Consider the following 18960-nt stretch of genomic DNA (forward strand, 5'->3'; position numbering starts at 1 on the left):
AATGGATTCCTATGGAAGGAAATACAAGTTACTGGTAAGTACGGTTAGAATTACTTTTCAGGGTAAGTGCTGGGCTAAAAGATGCAGCACTATGTTCTCTCCTGATAACAGGTGAGTAAATCGGAATTCGTTGTTCAGATGATTTTAGGTGAATATTTTAAAATTCAAAAATGCCACACTTTCCAAGTGAAACCAGTCAATGTTAGCCTATGGAAGGAAATTCACTTGGCAGGTAAGTAGTGCTATTGTTACTTTTTCTTACTCAGTGGTGGATCCTGGATCCAGCACTGGTGCATCTCCTGTAAACAGTTGAAAGAATGCGTTTAAGTCATACAGGCGATTTTTAAGGAATATTTGTAGTTTGTGAAAATCGACACTTAGAAACTTTTCTGGTGAAAACCAGACAATGGATTCCTATGGAAGGAAATTCAAGTTACTGGTAAGTACGGTCAGAATTACTTTTCAGGATCAGTACTGGGCTCAAAGATGCAGCACTGAGGTCTCTCCTGATAACAGGTGAGTAAATCGGAATACGTAGTTCGGCTGATTTTACTTCGGTCCAGTATATATAGAGCCACTTTCCTACACCATCCCCTCCCTTCACCACTGTGCAAACACACCCTGTGGTGTGTTTTAAGTTGGGGAAATTATTATCCTTCAATCCTGAGGGTCCCTAGAGTCCAACTAGCCCACTAGGTACATCCAGTAAGCGCCACAGAGGTGTGTTGCAGAGAGGTGTAAAAAGGGGCGTGGCCTCTGAACACCTGTCTGCAACGCAGCTCCCTGGCGCATACTGGAGATACCTGTTGGGCTATTTGGCCTTCAGGGACCCTCAGTATTGAAAGAGAATTAATTCCCCAACTTAAAATGCACCACAGGGCGTGTTTGCACAGTGATGAAGGAAGGGGGCGTGGCCTGAGGTGACATGTCTGCAAACACACCCTGTGGCGCATTTTAAGTTAGAAAATTAATTCCTCCTCAATCCTGTGGGTCCCTGGGGGCCAACTAGCCCACCAGGTACCTCCGGTAAGCGCCATAGAGCTGCGTTGCAGAGGTGTAAAATGGGGCATGGCCTCAGACCACCTCTCTGCAACGCAGCACCCTGGCGCATACTGGAGGTTTCTGGTGGACTAGTTGGCCCCCAGGGACCCCCAGTATTCAAGGAGAATTCGTTCCCCCTCTGCAAACGCGCCAGGTTTAACATTAAACTATTAAGCCCCGGGGGTGGCGGTCCCCGGGGCTGCGGGGTGATGGCGTGTGCCCTCCTGCAATTATTCATACTGTGCCCCAGGGGGTGGCGGTCCCCGGGACAGTGTGGGGAGGATTGGGCCCCCCACACTTTATTTTTAACATGCCCCCGGGATTTGCCCCACCCGGGGCTAATTAGCATTGAAGCGCAGGAGCCCACCCTTCGGTATTTAAAAAAAAAAAAAAAAGATTTTTTTGGGGGCCTTGGGGGTCCTTGTGGGACCCCCTGAGCAGGCCTAGGGGGTCAGGGTGTTTCTACCCTGCCCCCTTTTCACGTTTTGTGCGTTTTTTCATTGGGTTTCTTGTGCCTCGGTTCGACCGAGGCACAAGATGGCTGCCATCACTTCCTGATTTGGAGTGTTGACAGCCAATTAGAATTCAACTCGTGCACGGCAGGGTGCGCTTAGGGTGCGCGGATCCAGCGCAGCCATAGATATATATGTGATTTTGATTTTGATTATCTCAGAAACTACTGAACGGATTTACACCATTTAAGCAAAAGGCACGACAAGGTCTACCTTTCTGCCAAATTTGGTGTAATTCCGTTCAGCAGTTCGGCTGTAGCTGCGACTAACGGTCCCTATGGAAAATTGCATGGGGAAAACACGTTTTGGGACCCCCTTTTTTCTCAGCCCCCGCTTGACAAATTACCCCGAGACTTTCAGGATAGGAGCGGACCAGAGCGGGCCACGAGTTTTGAAAATTTCGCAAAGATTAGTCAACCGGCGCCAAAGTTATTCCAAATAGAATGTATATATATATAAATATATATACATATATATATATATATATATATATATATACATTATCTACTGGCGGTCGCCAGTAGATAGTTATAGTTAGGACCGTGTTTCCATAGGAAATCTGAAAATTCAATTTCGAATAACTTTGGCGCCGGTTGACGAATCCTCGCGAATTTTTCAAAATAGGTGGGGCGCTCCGCTCCGCTCCTACCCTGAAAGTCTCGGGGTGATTAGTCAAGCGGGGGCCAAGAAAAAAGGGGGGTCCCAAAACGCCTTTTCCCCATGCATTTTTCCATAGGACCTTTAGTCGAAGGTACAGCCCGAACGGCTGAACCGAATTACGTGAAATTTGGTAGAGAGGTAGTCCCTAGGTCAAGGAAGTGCCTTTTGTAGGTTTGGTGTAAATCTGTTCAGTAGATTCTGAGAAAATAGCCTTTAAATCAATATATATATCTGAGCCCGCTTACGGTACGCTTACCGTACGCTTACGGTAAGCGTACGGTGGCGTGCGCGAGCGCGATTCTGATTGGCTCTTAGATCTTAGTAAACATTCGAATCGGTCGAAACCAGGAAGCGGCGGCCGCCATTTTGTGTATTTCACTCTGAAAAAAAAGAGTGAAAACAAGGAAAGGGGGCAATGAGGAGAGTTACAGACCCCCTAACATTTGTAAGGGGGTCAAAGAAGGACAGAAAAGTACAAAAAAAACATTTATTGATTTTAAAAAAAATCACGGGGTACGCGTACGGTAAGCTTACGGTAAGCGTACGGTAAAAAAAATAAAAAAAAATAAATGAAAAGCAGATTTAAGAGTTTAGATATTAGGGAGCTCTAAAAAGAGCTGTTGTGTTTATGAAGTCATTTTTTTAGTGGTACCTACAAGGTTTCACACACGTTATAGTTAGGAATTAGCATTTAAAAAACCTTGCAAATTCACTGAAAAAACCATAGGTTTCACACATGTTATAGTTAGCTGGACATTTTACTGATAAAAAACCAATGAAATTCCCCCGTTATAGTTACTGTAGGCAACTATAACTCACGCGACCGTAATCCTCTGCTGATGACATATGTGTCTTTATGAAAAAAAAATATTTGTAATATATGTATAGCTAAAATTTAATGGAAGAAGACATGGGCAAATAAGTGTCTAAATACAGTATTAGCATCAGCAGAGGATTGCGGTCGCGTGAGTTATAGTTGCCTACAGTAACTATAACGGGGGAATTTCATTGGTTTTTTATCAGTAAAATGTCCAGCTAACTATAACATGTGTGAAACCTATGGTTTTTTCAGTGAATATATATATATATATATACATTATCTACTGGCGGTCGCCAGTAGATAGTTATAGTTAGGACCGTGTTTCCATAGGAAATCTGAAAATTCAATTTCGAATAACTTTGGCGCCGGTTGACGAATCCTCGCGAATTTTTCACAATAGGTGGGGCGCTCCGCTCCGCTCCTACCCTGAAAGTCTCGGGGTGATTAGTCAAGCGGGGGCCAAGAAAAAAGGGGGGTCCCAAAACGCCTTTTCCCCATGCATTTTTCCATAGGACCTTTAGTCGAAGGTACAGCCCGAACGGCTGAACCGAATTACGTGAAATTTGGTAGAGAGGTAGCCATAAGGTCAAGGAAGTGCCTTTTCAAGGTCTCGTGTAAATCTGTTCAGTATTTCCTGAGAAAATAGCATTTAAAACCATATCAATATCTATACACGCGCACCGTGCGCGCACCGTGCGCGCACCCTGCCGTGCGAGAGCGCAATTCTGATTGGTTGTTAGATGTCAGTAAACATTCGAATCGGTCGAAATCAGGAAGTGCCGGCCGCCATTTTGTCTCTCGCAGTCTGAGGCAGTGAAAAACAAAGGTGGAGAACGTGAAAAGGGGGCAGGGTGGACAGTTCCTGACCCCCTAGCCTTTGTCAGGGGGTCACTGAAGGACCCCCAAGGGTGAAAAAAACATTTATTTTTTTGTCGAAAAAGCGCGGGGTGCACGCACGGAGCACGCACGGTGCGCGCACGGCATGCACAACGCTTCGTGGGCGCACAGTGCGCGATGCGCACGGTGCGCGCACGGTGAAAAACCTGAAAAAAAAAAATATTAATAAATACATAACTTAGCATTTAAAAAACCGTCCAAATTCACTTAAAAAACCATAGGTTTCACACATGTTATAGTTAGGAATTAACATTTAAAAAACCTTGCAAATTCACTTAGAAAACCATAGGTTTCACACATGTTATAGTTAGCTGGACACTTCCCTCGTAAAAAACCAATGAAATTCCCCCGTTATAGTTAGTGCAGGCAACTATAACTCACGCGACCGCAATCCTCTGCTGATGACGTCAGATATTACATCACTGATTACATATGTGTCTTTCTGAAAAATAAATATTTGTAATATATGTATAGCTAAAGATTAATGGAAGAAGACATGGGTAAATAGGTGTCTAAATACAGTGATGTAATATCTGACGTCATCAGCAGAGGATTGCGGTCGCGTGAGTTATAGTTGCCTGCACTAACTATAACGGGGGAATTTCATTGTTTTTTTACGAGGGAAATGTCCAGCTAACTATAACATGTGTGAAACCTATGGTTTTTTAAGTGAATATATATATATATATATATACATACATACGACCTGTAACGTGTCAGAGATAGTTGCCAGATCTTAATAATGGATGGTCCATGTTACAGATCTTGCGTTTATTATAAAGTTGGTTTATGAGATTTATCATAAAGTTGATTTCTGAAACTCATTTACTGGGAAAGTGCCATCCAAGGGATTTCATCATGAATATCTGTACAAAATTGTAGATTCAGCCCTTTCCTTTGATCAGGCGCTTCCTTTGTATGTCTGGTCCTTCACGCAATTTCTCGAGAATGATCCACTTCAAGTTATTAGGCGTGTGATTTTTTGTGATATAGTGGTTCATATGTTTAGCAGCTGTGCAACGTACCTGACTGTACTAGGCGTTCATTAATCCTTGAATTGACTTGTCTGGTGGTCATGCCTACATAGAACAAACAAGTTGTGTGGAAATCGCATTGGATAAATGCAGTTGTTGGTTTTGCAGTCTGTATGTTCAAGTAATTCCCATTTATACGGTAGGCCTAAATCAATCTCTTTTGTAATCACTGTGAGATGAGAGATGTTACAATCCATGCAGTGGTAGTGGCCTTTGATCTTAGGGAAACTCTTAGTCAATGAGTGCTGTGAAATAATTGACCTTTTGGGTCTAGTAAGTTCTAGTTGATTGCTCAGGGTCTGTGATCTTTTAAAAGCAGACAGGTGTTTGGGTAAATCAACCCTACCCGTATTTAAGATATTCCACTGTTTTTAAATGTTTTTTTGGATATCGTTAGACCTAAGAGTGAAGGTAGTTACACTGGTTGTTGTTTGGTTTGGAGAATGTATCCAGTAGTGTTTCCCTCTTATTGTTTCTCTTTTTCTTGTGTTACAGATGATTTTCTTTGTTATTCACTGGATCCACAGCTTGATTATTGTACCAAATTGCTGCCGTTCCTGCATAGTTGCAAGAAATATCCAAAGGGTAGGTTCTGTCTTAAGACCCTGGGGTGAGGATTATCATATCATAGGAGGCTATCACGATCCATGGCTTTGTGATGTGTTTTGGTGGTCAATCTGGGGTGGCGTGATGAGCAAAACAATGATGGATTTAACCCAGATCTCTTGACTAGGGGTGAGTGTTTAAAAAGTTGCAACACTCCGACCATCATCTTGTTGTGTTTGCTATAGTCACCCTAAGTGACCAAGGGTATGCCCAGATGTGGGTCCCTTCCACGCTGTGCCACTGGATTCAAGCTAGCTTGGTTGATGAGGGATGATTCCCCAAAACCAGTCTTAGGATGCTTGTTTTCAGTTCAGGGAGGACCTGCCCTGGCAGTTTGGGCTCAACTGTTCTCATGAGGAGCAAGGTCAAAACTGATTTGAATGTGGCTGGGTCCAAACTGGGGTGACACGGTGAGCAAACAATGGTGGATTTAACCCAGATCTCTTGACTGGGGGTGAGTGTTTAAAAAGTTGCAGCGCTTCGACCATCTTGTTGTGTTTGCTATGTTCCCCCTAAGTGACCATGGGTATGCCCAGATGCGGGTCCCTTCCACGCTGTGCCACTGGATTCAAGCTAGCTTGGCTGATGAGAGGTGAAACCCAGAAACCAGTCCTAGGATGCTTGTTTTCAGTCCAGTGAGGACCTGCCCTGGCAGTTCAGGTTGGACTGTTTCCATGGGGAGCATGGTTAAAATCAATTTGCATATGGCTAGATCCGAACAGGGGTGGCATGCTGGGCAAAAGAACAATGGATTTAACCCAGATCTCTTGACAGGGGGTTAGTGTTTGAAAAGTTTCAGCACTCCGTCCATCATTTTGTTGTGTTTGCATTGAATGTATTGTATTAGCCCTTTATGAATTTTGGGGAGTATATAAAAATAGGGAAGCTGGGTATTTTCTTTTTGTAAGAAGGTAGTTTCACTATTTGTAATTCAATCCATCATCTCTGCTTTATAGGTTAAGGTTACAGCTCTTTATTTCAGACTTAGGGGTCGATTCGGATCCGGGTCGGACAGCTCTCCGAGAGCTGTTCGTAGCCTTACCGTGACACTGACACGTACCCATAGCCGGGCCGTCCTGTAGATGAAGTACGATGCGCATAACTGCCAAAAACATGACCGACACGTAGGCTGTGATTCAAACTCCATTCTCCGTCCGAGCCGTAACTCTGAACGCCGAACCGAGTCGCCCGGAAGTAGTATCCATAGCAGTTTCTGCCCTGACAAGTACGATGCGTACTTTCCAACGCGCCAGACGGGTCGCCACGTACGGCACGTCACAGCATCCGGAAAACAAGAATATCAGCTATGATTCGCGCCACAACTCAATCCACGGCTACGAGATGGACCAGCTTGCAGCGGGTACGAGACGGAGCAACAAGCAGCGTGCACGACACGAACACATCATGAATCCCATCGCGCAGGTCATACCAGTACTCTACATCTATGACCAGATCAGGAACCGACACCGACGGCGCAGACGTAGAGTCAGACACCTACCACACAAACAAATGACACATACCTGCAAAATGGTACACACACACACAGGGGATCCACATGCTGGCCACTAACAACAGGCCACCTTAGGAGTTGCATGGCCAGCACCACTACCACCCCCACCCATAGGGCTTATGTTGCCCATCACCCATGCCACCCCCACCCATAGGGGATCTGTTGCCCATCTCCCCTGCCACCCCCACCCATAGGGCTTATGTTGCACATCACCCGTGGCACCCCCACTCATAGGGCTTATGTTGCACATCACCCCTGGCACCCCCACCCATAGGGGACATGTTGCCCATCACCCCTGGCACCCCCACCCATAGGGCTTATGCTGCCCATCACCCCTGCCACTCCCACCCATAGTGCTTATGTTGCACATCACCCCTGCCACCCTCACTCATAGGGCTTATGTTGCCCATCACCCCTGCCACCCCCCACTCATAGGGGACCTGTTGCCCATCACCCCTGCCACCCCCACCCATAGGGAACCTGTTGCCCATCACCCCTGCCACCCCCACCCATAGGGCTTATGTTGCACATCACCCCTGCCACCCCCAATCATAGGGGACCTGTTGCCCATCACCCCTGCCACCCCCACTCATAGGGCTTATGTTGCCCATCACTCCTGCCACCCCCACCCATAGGGGACCTGTTGCCCATCACCCCTGCCACCCCCACCCATAGGGCTTATGTTGCACATCACCACTGGCACCCCCACTCATAGGGCTTATGTTGCCCATCACCCCTGCCACCCCCACTCATAGGGGACCTGTTGCCCATCACCCTTGCCACCCCCACCCATAGGGGACCTGTTGCCCATCACCCCTGCCACCCCCCAGTCATAGGGCTTATGTGGCACATCACCCCTGCCACCCCCACCCATAGGGGACCTGTTGCCCATCACCCCTGCCACCCCCACCCATAGGGCTTATGTTGCACATAACCCCTGGCACCCCCACTCATGGGGGACCTGTTGCCCATCACCCCTGCCACCCCCACCCATAGGGGACCTGTTGCCCATCACCCCTGCCACCCCCACTCAAAGGGCTTATGTTGCCCATCACCCCTGCCACCCCCACCCATAGGGGACCTGTTGCCCATCACCCCTGCCACCCCCACCAATAGGGCGTATGTTGCACATCACTCCTGGCACCCCCACTCATAGGGGACCTGTTGCCCATCACCCCTGCCACCCCCACCCATAGGGGACCTGTTGCCCATCACCCCTGTCACCCCCACTCATAGGGCTTATGTTGCCCATCACCCCTGCCACCCCCACCCATAGGGGACCTGTTGCCCATCACCCCTGCCACCCCCACTCATAGGGATTATGTTACCCTTCACCTCTGCCACCCCCACCCATAGGGGACCTGTTGCCCATCACCCCTGCCACCCCCACTCATAGGATGGGTGATGCGCCACACATCCATCATACTCCAACATTAGGTATGGCAGCAAAATACATCCCCCCTAACATCATGACAACAGTGGGTAGTCTGTGACAAATGCCCACAACAGTGATTATGACTTCGAACATACAATGTAACTAACAGCACATGTGTGACCAACAAATGAGTGTGCCCTACACAAGGCAAGCATCACTATAGCACTGTGTCAATATAAAAAGAACACCCCCTCACTGTGTAGAACAAAAGTTAAGTGTGGGCTTCCAAACTGCAGCAAATGTCGAGTGGTGATGGCGTCTAAACCTCCCTTCATCACAGTGACCAAAAGGTAAGTGTCATCATGGTCAAAGCTGCAATTGCCAAACAGCATGTATGATTCCCGGTCCCAACACATCAAACACTCCTGGGGCAAGGTAGTGGTTGTGTTCCATACCCACAGAGATGTGGTGAAGCTAACAGTGCTGTGAAAACATAACATTCTCTCGGCCATGTGCAGACAAGCACCACCCATGGGGGCTGACAATGCATACAGTGTACAATGACACAAAAACAGAAGTGATCATCACAAAGCATACACACATCTCGAAAATAGGCACACTAATCAACACAACCTGTGGAGACTGTAGGTGTCAGGTCACAATCACAGAAACAGCATCCAGACAATGGCCCACAACAGCAATACCAATGCACTGATGCAGATGCACAAACAGGCAACCTCACACTGCACATCTGACACAACATGTGTGTGTGTGTCTCAGTATCCCAAGGCAACTACACAACACATGAGGGGGGCTGAATCACAGTGACACAGATGTGGACACAGTGCCATACAAAAGTAAACCATAATTGGGATACCCTTAGTGGGCAATCAGGCATTGTGAGATGAGAGTGTGCACAACAGACACATGTGACACAAGCTGGAATGAACACCAAAGAACACAGAAAAAGACTGACACACAACAGCACTACCCCCAGGGACCAGACATTGGGGTGACACAAGCATGCATGACACCTCCACTGTGATGACAAAGGTAGATGTCGTACAAACTGGGAAACCCAGACATGTGTCCTGTTCCACAAACGTACATCACACATACACAAACACAAATCACTCAGCCTGGCCCGTCATCAATGGATAAATGGGAGCTAGGGGCCCATCCATGCAAACATTTACATCAGTCCACCCTCAACACCACACACCCTGAACTGCAACAATGTGCATCTGTGAAGCACACATGGACAGGTGACATTGCACATGCACCCATGAGAAACACAGGAATGTTGGGCGGAACTAAGGTGCACAGACGCCTCACACAAGGACAGTTTACAACCCTGGTGAATGACAGACATACTGCACAGTATGCGGTACATGCCCATGACATCAAAGCTCATGTAACCTTCAGAATACCTGCCACAGTTCCAGGGCAATGCAGAACCCAAGGAGAACCACAACGCACACATGCTGATACCTGCAAACATTGCAGCCCTGAACCCGACAAGTGGGAGCAGTCACACACACATACAAAGGTATCACCTAGGGACAACTACATGATATTGCGAACAAACAAGTGCCAAGGGGACCCCTGACTGTGTCCCATCTGCGTCTGACAACATCATCACCACTCAGAACTGACAAATCCCAATGTCGAAACACCAATTAACAGTAGTGTGTCATGCACCCACACATCTGGTATCCCATGGCAAAGTTGTGGGATGGTACTTAAAAAGAGGAGGAACAGGGGCTGTTTATGACAGGTCCAGCATACATAGCCCAGATGTACTCGAATAAGTAAGAAAGTATGCTGTTCCTACAGAGAATTATTGGTGAAAAAAGAGATAAATGAGTCCCTGAGGTCAGGAGGAAAATCCTCCTTTAGGAAAAAGACCCTCACACACCCGGCAGACTAGCTGTCATATGTCGTCAGCATGTGGCCCAGATGTAAAGTGTCATCATCGGGTCTGCTCCGAATCGGGGCGGCGCTGCAATCCCCGATCGGCGACCCCAATGGCGCCTTTTAATGGAGATCTTTATTCCATAGTTGCCGGTGGGTGAATGCAGGTGAGGGCCTTCAAGTGAGAAGTGTGTGGTGAGGGGAGTGTATTAAAAATAAGTAGTGGGGAACCTGAATAGTGTTTATTAAATGACTGGGGTCCCACTCTTACAATAAAAACAATAGAGTGCGTAATATTACAGTTAGATTGACTGTATTACGCTGTGGTCATAGATGGTCAACATGTTTCTTGCTTAAGTAAAGTAACCGCAATTCTTCAGGACCAGGTGATTCACACACTCATTGATAGTGGTAGTGGCTAATTTGGCACTTACCACACATACAGCACCCTAATAAGTGGTGACTAGTGCAGGTTAGGAAAAATGCCTGAAAGAGAAAAATATATACAGGGACACAAACATACATGTAAGTAACAATCACATTGCGACAAGCATTATAGATCTTATCTCTTAACAACTACGATAATCAGTTGTCATGCAAATTCAATACTGCCAAGTGTTCAGCTATAAGGTGGTACTAGTTGTGAACACCCTATAGAAGTGGACTAAAAACGGGAGAATTTTAAAAAAATATATATATTTTTGACCACTTCCCACTGTGACTGGTGCTAGGGCAGAAAATTAAGAACGCCGGATGCGCGAGGTGTTTGGTGGCATCGGGGCAGAGATAACAGTTTATTTTAGTTCAACCACTCACCCTTCACTGCAGGGCTGTAAAATCCAACGAGCTGGCGCTGGAGGCAGACACCGGATAGTACAGTGTCCTAATGATACACAGAGCGGCGACCAGCGGGCAGAAGGTGCAGCCGCAAGAAAATGGAATAGAGAGCTGATCATTTAGTAGCATGATCATATAATAAGGAAATCCGCATAAGATGAGGACCCAGGTGCCACGAGGGGATACTTACAGAAGTCCGTAGTACAGGACGCCTATCCACCTACCCTTGATCCACGCCGACTCGGGGGACGAATCTCAGAACTCCCGAAGGGATTATCTAGCGTAGACCAGCCAATCCGAGCCGTGCACTAATTGCTACGTCAGAGAGGTGCTGGCGGAGAGACTAGTGCGCGAGGTTTACTTCCGGTAGAGGAAAAGAGAGGGATAAGGGCGTGTGGCAGGACGCGCCGCGTAAACCACAGGAAGTGATGACGCGGGGTCACGTGTGACAACAGTGTTACGTGAGGAGCCCTTATTGGTTGTTAGAGCTGGGGTTGCTGTGGTAACCAAGTGAAATCGTGTCAGTCTGGAATGCTTGGACTGAACGTAATTCCACAGATCGAGCCGCGAAAAGGTATCTATATATGTGACAAATGCGTGTTGTTGGCACATGATGTAATGTCATCATTGTGTTGCCAATTCGCATATTTTACGTAGCCAGTTCGAATGTTAGGGAAACTGGCATGCATATATCATAGGATATCTATAGGTATCTAATGTAAAGTGATCATTTTGTTGACAACTTGCATGTTAGGGAAACTAACATAAGTGTATCAGAGGATGCCTATAGGTACATGTATTAATATGCTCTGGTGTCTAAGCGTCGCATGCTTAAACGAGGGGAGGCCCACACAGGTACAGAACGTCTATCGGAGACAGCTAGTTCTGTCACGTCAGATGTTTGTAAGGCTGCTCCACGGGATGTCCTCGTTCAATCCATCGGTATTAGAAGACAGTCTCATCACCCACCTCTGCTCCAAGGTGAACAGTTTGGTTTTGGTGACATTTTTAGGGGACTGGAGAACTACCCACTTGAAAGAGTCAGGGGAGTGGTTATTTTCACAGAAGTGCTTGGTCATCCTAGTGTTCATTTTTTTGCATCGGAAATTACTCCGATGCTCAATGATTCTCGTCTTCACTGATCTAGTCGTCATCCCTATGTAGGGTAAGTTACACGGGCAGGTTATCAGATAAACGCAGTAGGCAGTATTACAGTTAGTGTGCGTTCTGCATTCCCACGTGGTCCCATTAGGAAAGACAATGTCTTTGGTTATTTTAGTTTGAGGACACACCACACAGTTACCGCAAGGGTAGTGGCCCCTGACGGGAGGAAGGTTCCATAAAGTCGATTGATTGGTGTTCACTGGTGGTTTGGGTTTGGGTCTGGTATGTATTAATCTCTCCTTCAAATTGGTGGTGCGTTTGTAGGCAAAACGGGGGTTCGGTATTATAAGTTCCCCGGTGTGGAGGATACCCCAATGTTTGTTAATGATTTTCTTGAGTTGTGAAGAGTTAGGGGTGTAGGTGATCACACAGGTGAGGCAGTCGTCAGTTTTTTTCTCCCTTGGTTCAAGTAACCCTTCCCTGTTATTGTTGCGGGCACGTTTGTAGGATCTCTGGATGTCCCGGTTCTGGTACCCCCTCTGGAGAAGATTGGTCATGAGGGTTTTAGACTCCTTTTTGAAGTCAGTAACAGCGCTACAATTCCTCCTAATACGGAGGAATTGACCAAAGGGTAAATTTTGTTTGAGCGCCCCAGGGTGGTAGCTGTTGAAATGTAGCAGACTATTTCTGTCAGTAGGTTTGCGATGTAGTGTGGTGCTCATTTGATGATCGTCTAATATGATCAGGAGGTCCATAAAGGGAAGCTGGTGGTCAGAGATGGTACTCGTGAATTTTAAATATGGATTTAAAGTATTTATCCATTGGCAAAATTCATTGCAGTGTGCTTGATCACCCTTCCAAAGGATCAAAATATCGTCAATGAACCTCTTCCACAAAAGGATATTAGCTCTGTAAGGGTTCGATTCATTATGGATGGCTCGTTCCTCAAATGCTGCCATGTAGAGGCAGGCCACACTAGGGGCAAAGGTACTCCCCATCGACGTGCCCTGTGTCTGATGGAATAATTGGCCTTCAAACTCAAAAAAGTTCTCTGTAAGAGCTAGAGTGGCACATTCAATAATGAAAGGGCGGGGGGTAGGTGATACCCATTCCAGACTACTCAGTGCATCCTCTATAACATCAAGGGTAGCCCTCTGGGGGATATTCGTATAGAGGGCCTCAACATCGAGGGTGATGAGGAAGTCAACCTCTCCCTGATGTTGGGTGTCCTCTAGAAGCCTGAGTACATCGGTGGTGTCTCTTAAGAATGAAGGGGTGCTTTGGACTAGAGGTTTGAGAAAGTAGTCTGCAAACTGGGAGAGGGGTTCCAACAGGGAGCCAATCCCCGAAACAATAGGTCTCCCTGGGGTCGGATTAGTGCCCTTATGTATTTTGGAGAGACAATAGAAGTAAGGAGTTCTTGGTTCGCCAATGACTAGAAAGTTAGCCTCTTTTTTCGTGATCCAGCCCTGAGTTTCGGCATGGAAGACCATGCTCGTGATCAGGGTCTTGAGCCTGTTGGTGGGGTCCTCCTGGATGGGAGTATAGTATTTCCTATCCCGTAACTGGCGTTCACACTCAGTGCGGTAATCACAGGTTGACATGATTACCGTTGCGCCACCCTTATCTGCTTGTTTTATGGTGATAAGGGGGTCGTCATTAAGTGAGCGTAGTGCTGCTTCTTCCTCGTTAGTGATATTGTGGAAGGTCGCAGTAGGTTTAGCTTGCTTCCAATCTTTAAGAACGGCCTGTTCATAAGTTAGCACCTCGTTAGGGACCATCCCGCTGTGTGGTGTAAAGGTAGAGGGTTTATGGAGGCCAGAGTCTTCACATTGACCCTCTGGTCCATCCTGAAAGTAAGCTCTAAGACGTACTTTGCGAAAAAAGGCCTGAATTTCACACATTTCTTTAAAGTGATCGACCTTAGGAGTAGGTACGAAGCCCAGACCCTTCTCAAGTACCCGCCTTTCTGTGTCATCTAGAGTGCGGGAAGAGAGGTTAACAACTAGCGTCTCTTGTTCTGGGCTTGGCTCCTGGTCTCCATGGATGTTGAGGGTTGATCCTGCCAGTGCACTTTCTTGTCGTCTCCTCTTCTCCGCCCTCTTCCTCTGCCCCAGCCTCTGCCTAAAAAAGGGGGGCCTTGTTGGTAGAAGGGAGGGGGCGGAGGGGGACCCGGTTGGAAGTTGGGAAAGTGCCAGAATGGTGGGGTTGGCTGGTATTGTCCCTGGAACGGGATCATAGGATAGTGGGAGTAGTTCTGTTGTCTCTGTCTATTCCGATTGTTAGAGAAGCTGCCCCCACTAGAATCGCTACTCGTATTGGAGTTGTGGGATGAACACAGTACCACTCAGCAAGCATCAACAACAGGAATATATCAAGGGAACACTGCCTGTGTATAAAAAGTGATGTGGACACACACACATGCTCATACAACACACACCATGGGCCCAGGCTATGTCACGGGACAAAACACTTACTTGAGGGGAACCAACTCCTGTGGAAGCCCAGCTGTGCCAAACATAGTCACAGCATGTCTCAGTCAGGTCAGCAGAACACTTGGTCAGTCAGCCATCAGTTACCACACAATGAAGGCTCTGGTCACAACAGCCTAGGTATGGGAGTCTCCCCTAAGTCATCTACACATACTCAAAACATATGTACAGCAAGTTGCACAGAGGACCCAGTTGCTCCTATACCAATGATGCCCACACCTGTAGGTCCAGTGGTGATGCGCACAAAGTCAGGGAAATAGACAAATTTGACAATGAGAAGCACATCATATGTGCATGAGTGCAAGCCAGAGACATGAACATGCAAATGAAATGTTCACAGAGATGTCCACAAATAGTGGATCATGACACACCCAGGTAGCTGCAAAGGATGACATGGGTACCGACCACAATAGAATACATATCTCATGGACCACATGGAGTACCTCACATCAACACCTCAGTATTCAACATTGGAAACCAAGGATTACAGGTGCAAGGGCATGTTAAACATCATCAACCTAATGTGCAGCTAAATCAAGTTCAGAGGGATAAAGAAAAAAGCTTTATTCAGAATATTAAAAGTTAAACGTCCGTTCAAACAAAAGGCCAATGGCCAGCCCATTATCAAATGCCAAGGAGTGAACTAGAGTGACAACTGTCGCACGTTGCTTGTCTGCACTGCTAAGGACAGGGGACATCTCCTCGGAGGGCCATACATGGGGGCATGCCAGGCACCGCAGGGACAGGATCAGGGCGCAGCAGAAGGAGACAGTGAAGAGGAGGTGGATGCAGGAAAGACACATGCAACTGCAGTGGAGCTGACTGACGTGGTGGGTGCAGTCACAACTGTGGGGCACAAGTAAGATGGGGTGGGTGCCGGCGCAACTTCAGTGGGGAGGTTAGATGGAGTGGATTGGGTCCCCACTGCAGTGCCCAAGTCAGACGGGGTGGTCGTGGACTCCACTGCAGTGCCTAAATCCATGTGAGTGGAATGGGGTGCAGGTGAGGTTTGCAGGACAGAGAGGGTGGACACGGTCCCCACATCAGTGGCACTAACCGTCTGACCAGGTGTGGAGGAGCAAGTGGTAGGGGGGAGGGCCTCAGCATTTTAGGGATGGTGTATCTGGGTGGGGGAACCCGGGGTAGGGAGTGGCGGGGGAACCTCTGGAGTGGTGGCCTGGGGGATGGAGGACGGAGACTTTGCCTTGGAGCTGCGTGGCAGCGGTGGGGTCTTGCTCTTCTGGCTCCGGGGGGACTTGCAGCTGGGGGGTCTCAGTCTGACTGCGCCTGGAGGAGGGTGTCCGGGTGTGAGGGGCACTCCCCTCTGTGTGTGGGGACTTCCTCTTCCCCATGTAATCTGGATCTGCTGGATTGGTGGGGAAGAGGGCAAGGTCACAGAGGAAGAGCTTCTTTGGAGATGGGGTTGCAGGTGAGGAAAGGGAAGGGGGCTGGGAGGGAGGGGTTTCGGAGGACTGCGGAGTGGTTGTGGATGACTGTGTGTGTGTCTGCAAACCATCCCCTGTGAGTGTGGTATCAGTCCCCTGCTCTTGCTTGTGTGCACGCCTCGACCTTGGTTTAGGTGTTTGTGTGCTGCCCGTGTCTGTGGCTTTGTGAGAACGTGCAGGTGTGTGTGTGCTTGGGACAGGTAGGCTGCTAGGAATCATGGGTGGTGCAGGGGTAGGAGGGGTGTGGGACTGTTGGAGAACGGACACTGCTGCCGTCAGGGAGGAGGCCACGGACTGATTGGTCCTCTGTAGGGCAGACATGCCAGAGGAAAGGCCCTCCATGAACGAAACCAGTTGCGTCAACAGACTTGTGTGTGCATGGAGGACCTTCAGCATCGACGTCTGCCCAACATGGATCTGTCTAAGTAAGTCCACAGACTCCTCACTCAGGGCAGCAGGGGACACAGGGGCAGGGGGTGCGGTGCCTGGCACAAAAGAGACATGTTCCCGAACACGGGAGCCTCCAGGGACCTCTGGGATGGGAGCCGATGGGAGGGTGGTGATGGTGGTGGTGGGGGCGGTGGTGGGGACAGCCTCACTAGCTGGGGTTTGGTGGCTGCTGACACCCGCCTCCACAAGGGAGTCATCCTCAGAGCTGCTGGGGCCCTCAGCTGGGGGGATGGTGCTGTGACAACTCCTCTGTGTGGCTCCACTCGCCCTCCGTGCCACTGGGTCCCCCGACTCCTCTCCTTCTGTCCCTGTCAGGCTCTGTGGCTCCTCCTGGTCCATGGAGCTGTCCCCTCCTGTGGCCGTGGATGTATCTGGATAGGAATAGGAAGTAAGAGAACAACATCAGTCACCTGCACTGACTGCATACACCACAGTGAATACATCACACCACAGGGCAAGCCCTGGCATCATCAGCTGAACACTACTCAAAGTGCCAACACTGTTAAGAATAAGCCAATTGTCATTCTCAACATCAAACATGGCACACATATCCCTCCTTGACTTGCACTCATATGTCTGTTGCATGTTGGATGCTAATACCCCAATGGCCCGACATGCACCACCCACACATTAGTTGGACATGCAAGTGAACAAGTAGGAGTATGTCACTATACACACAGCACATCTCTTGCTACTGACTCAGTTCAGGTGTCCGGATGAAGGGATGGCAGAGACTCATTTCACATGCTTGTGATGCATGCCAGCAACAGACACTATGATGTTCTCATGTCCTGATGGGCAATGCCACTATGGGGTGCATGGTGCACACGTGAACACAATGCAGGATCACTCATAGCAAGTTAAATGCCATGGCACGGGCATGCCCTGAAAGTCAGTTAACACTGCCTCCTGTCACAGGGGCAGGGCATCCAGACAACAACAGTATGCACTGTCTCACAATCATAGCTCAGGGGTAAAGCTAACTCTGCAGATGACAGGTGCACTTGCCCATCCCCTGCAAACAACATATCCAGGACCCAGAAGACCCCACTCCATGCAAATCAGACATATGAGTCTCTGCAAACACAACTCCCTGTACATTAACACATCACAGTCTGCCATGCATGTAACCCAGCTGCCTGAAGGACACAGTTGCATACACCATTGTGCGCTGTCAGAGGATCACACACCTATATGTCACACAGGTCTTGTCTCTCACAGTCACATCGCAGATGTCCTGCTGACCCTCAAAATCATGGACACCCCAGTTGTACGTAACAACAAGCCACACCATAATGACACAGAGGCAGACACCAGAAGGCACATGTCACTAAGCACAACCTGTAATTTGATACACAGGAGTGGGATTACAGAGTGTTTCTAAATGCCCTTGAGGAGGCATGATTGCCCAGGTCTACGTGAAACAGTGTTTGGCCCTGGACAGTAGTCAGGTGGCTAAGCAAGTGTGACATACTTGATATACATACTCCTGAGGCCCCAAAATTGGAGTCCCCTGCTGCATGGGTTTGTTTGGAATACCCCAGACACATATGGCGAGTCAGACCAGCAATTGGAGCACATCTCAAGGGCACACACAGATCACATGTCAGATCTCAGGCATTGGGCAACCAATTGAACCACCCATGAAACACACAACAGAGTCACGGGAACAGATGCTGTCTGGTAGCTGAAGCATAGCTGACTGCAGGGACACAGTTCCCTAGTGACACAAGCAACAAACTGTAGGGGCTACACCTGTGGAACAGATGAGTAGGGTGCATCACACAATTGAGGGACCTGAGTATTGGACTACAAGACCTACGTAATGTGGAAGTGTGACCAGGCCAAAAGACTGCAATTAGCATGTCAGACAAGTACACAGATAAGGCATGGACTTGCCCCCGTCCTGCTGCTGTCTGGCCTTCAGCTGCCTATCCAGGTCCGGGAAGACCACCTCCAGGATCCAGAGCATGTGGGGGGTCAGGGTCCGGTGTCCGCCCCTCCTGCGTGGAGGTGACAGCTTCAGCTCGACTCTAGCTATCCTCCGGGTCCAGCCCTGAAGGTCCTGCCACCTCTTCAGGCAGTTGCGGATCCGGTGCTTGTAGACCGCCACCGAACGAACTGCATGGGCGATGGTCAGCCATATCTCCTGCTTCTGGTGGGCATCAACCTGTGAGGATGACAAAGTTAAAAGTACATTAACACACATGCCCCATATTAGTGCTGCACACATTTGGAGATACATGTCATCATCACAAAGGGA

This window comes from Triturus cristatus, chromosome 4_2 (genome assembly GCF_964204655.1).
Source record: "Triturus cristatus chromosome 4_2, aTriCri1.1, whole genome shotgun sequence".
Taxonomy (NCBI): domain Eukaryota; kingdom Metazoa; phylum Chordata; class Amphibia; order Caudata; family Salamandridae; genus Triturus; species Triturus cristatus.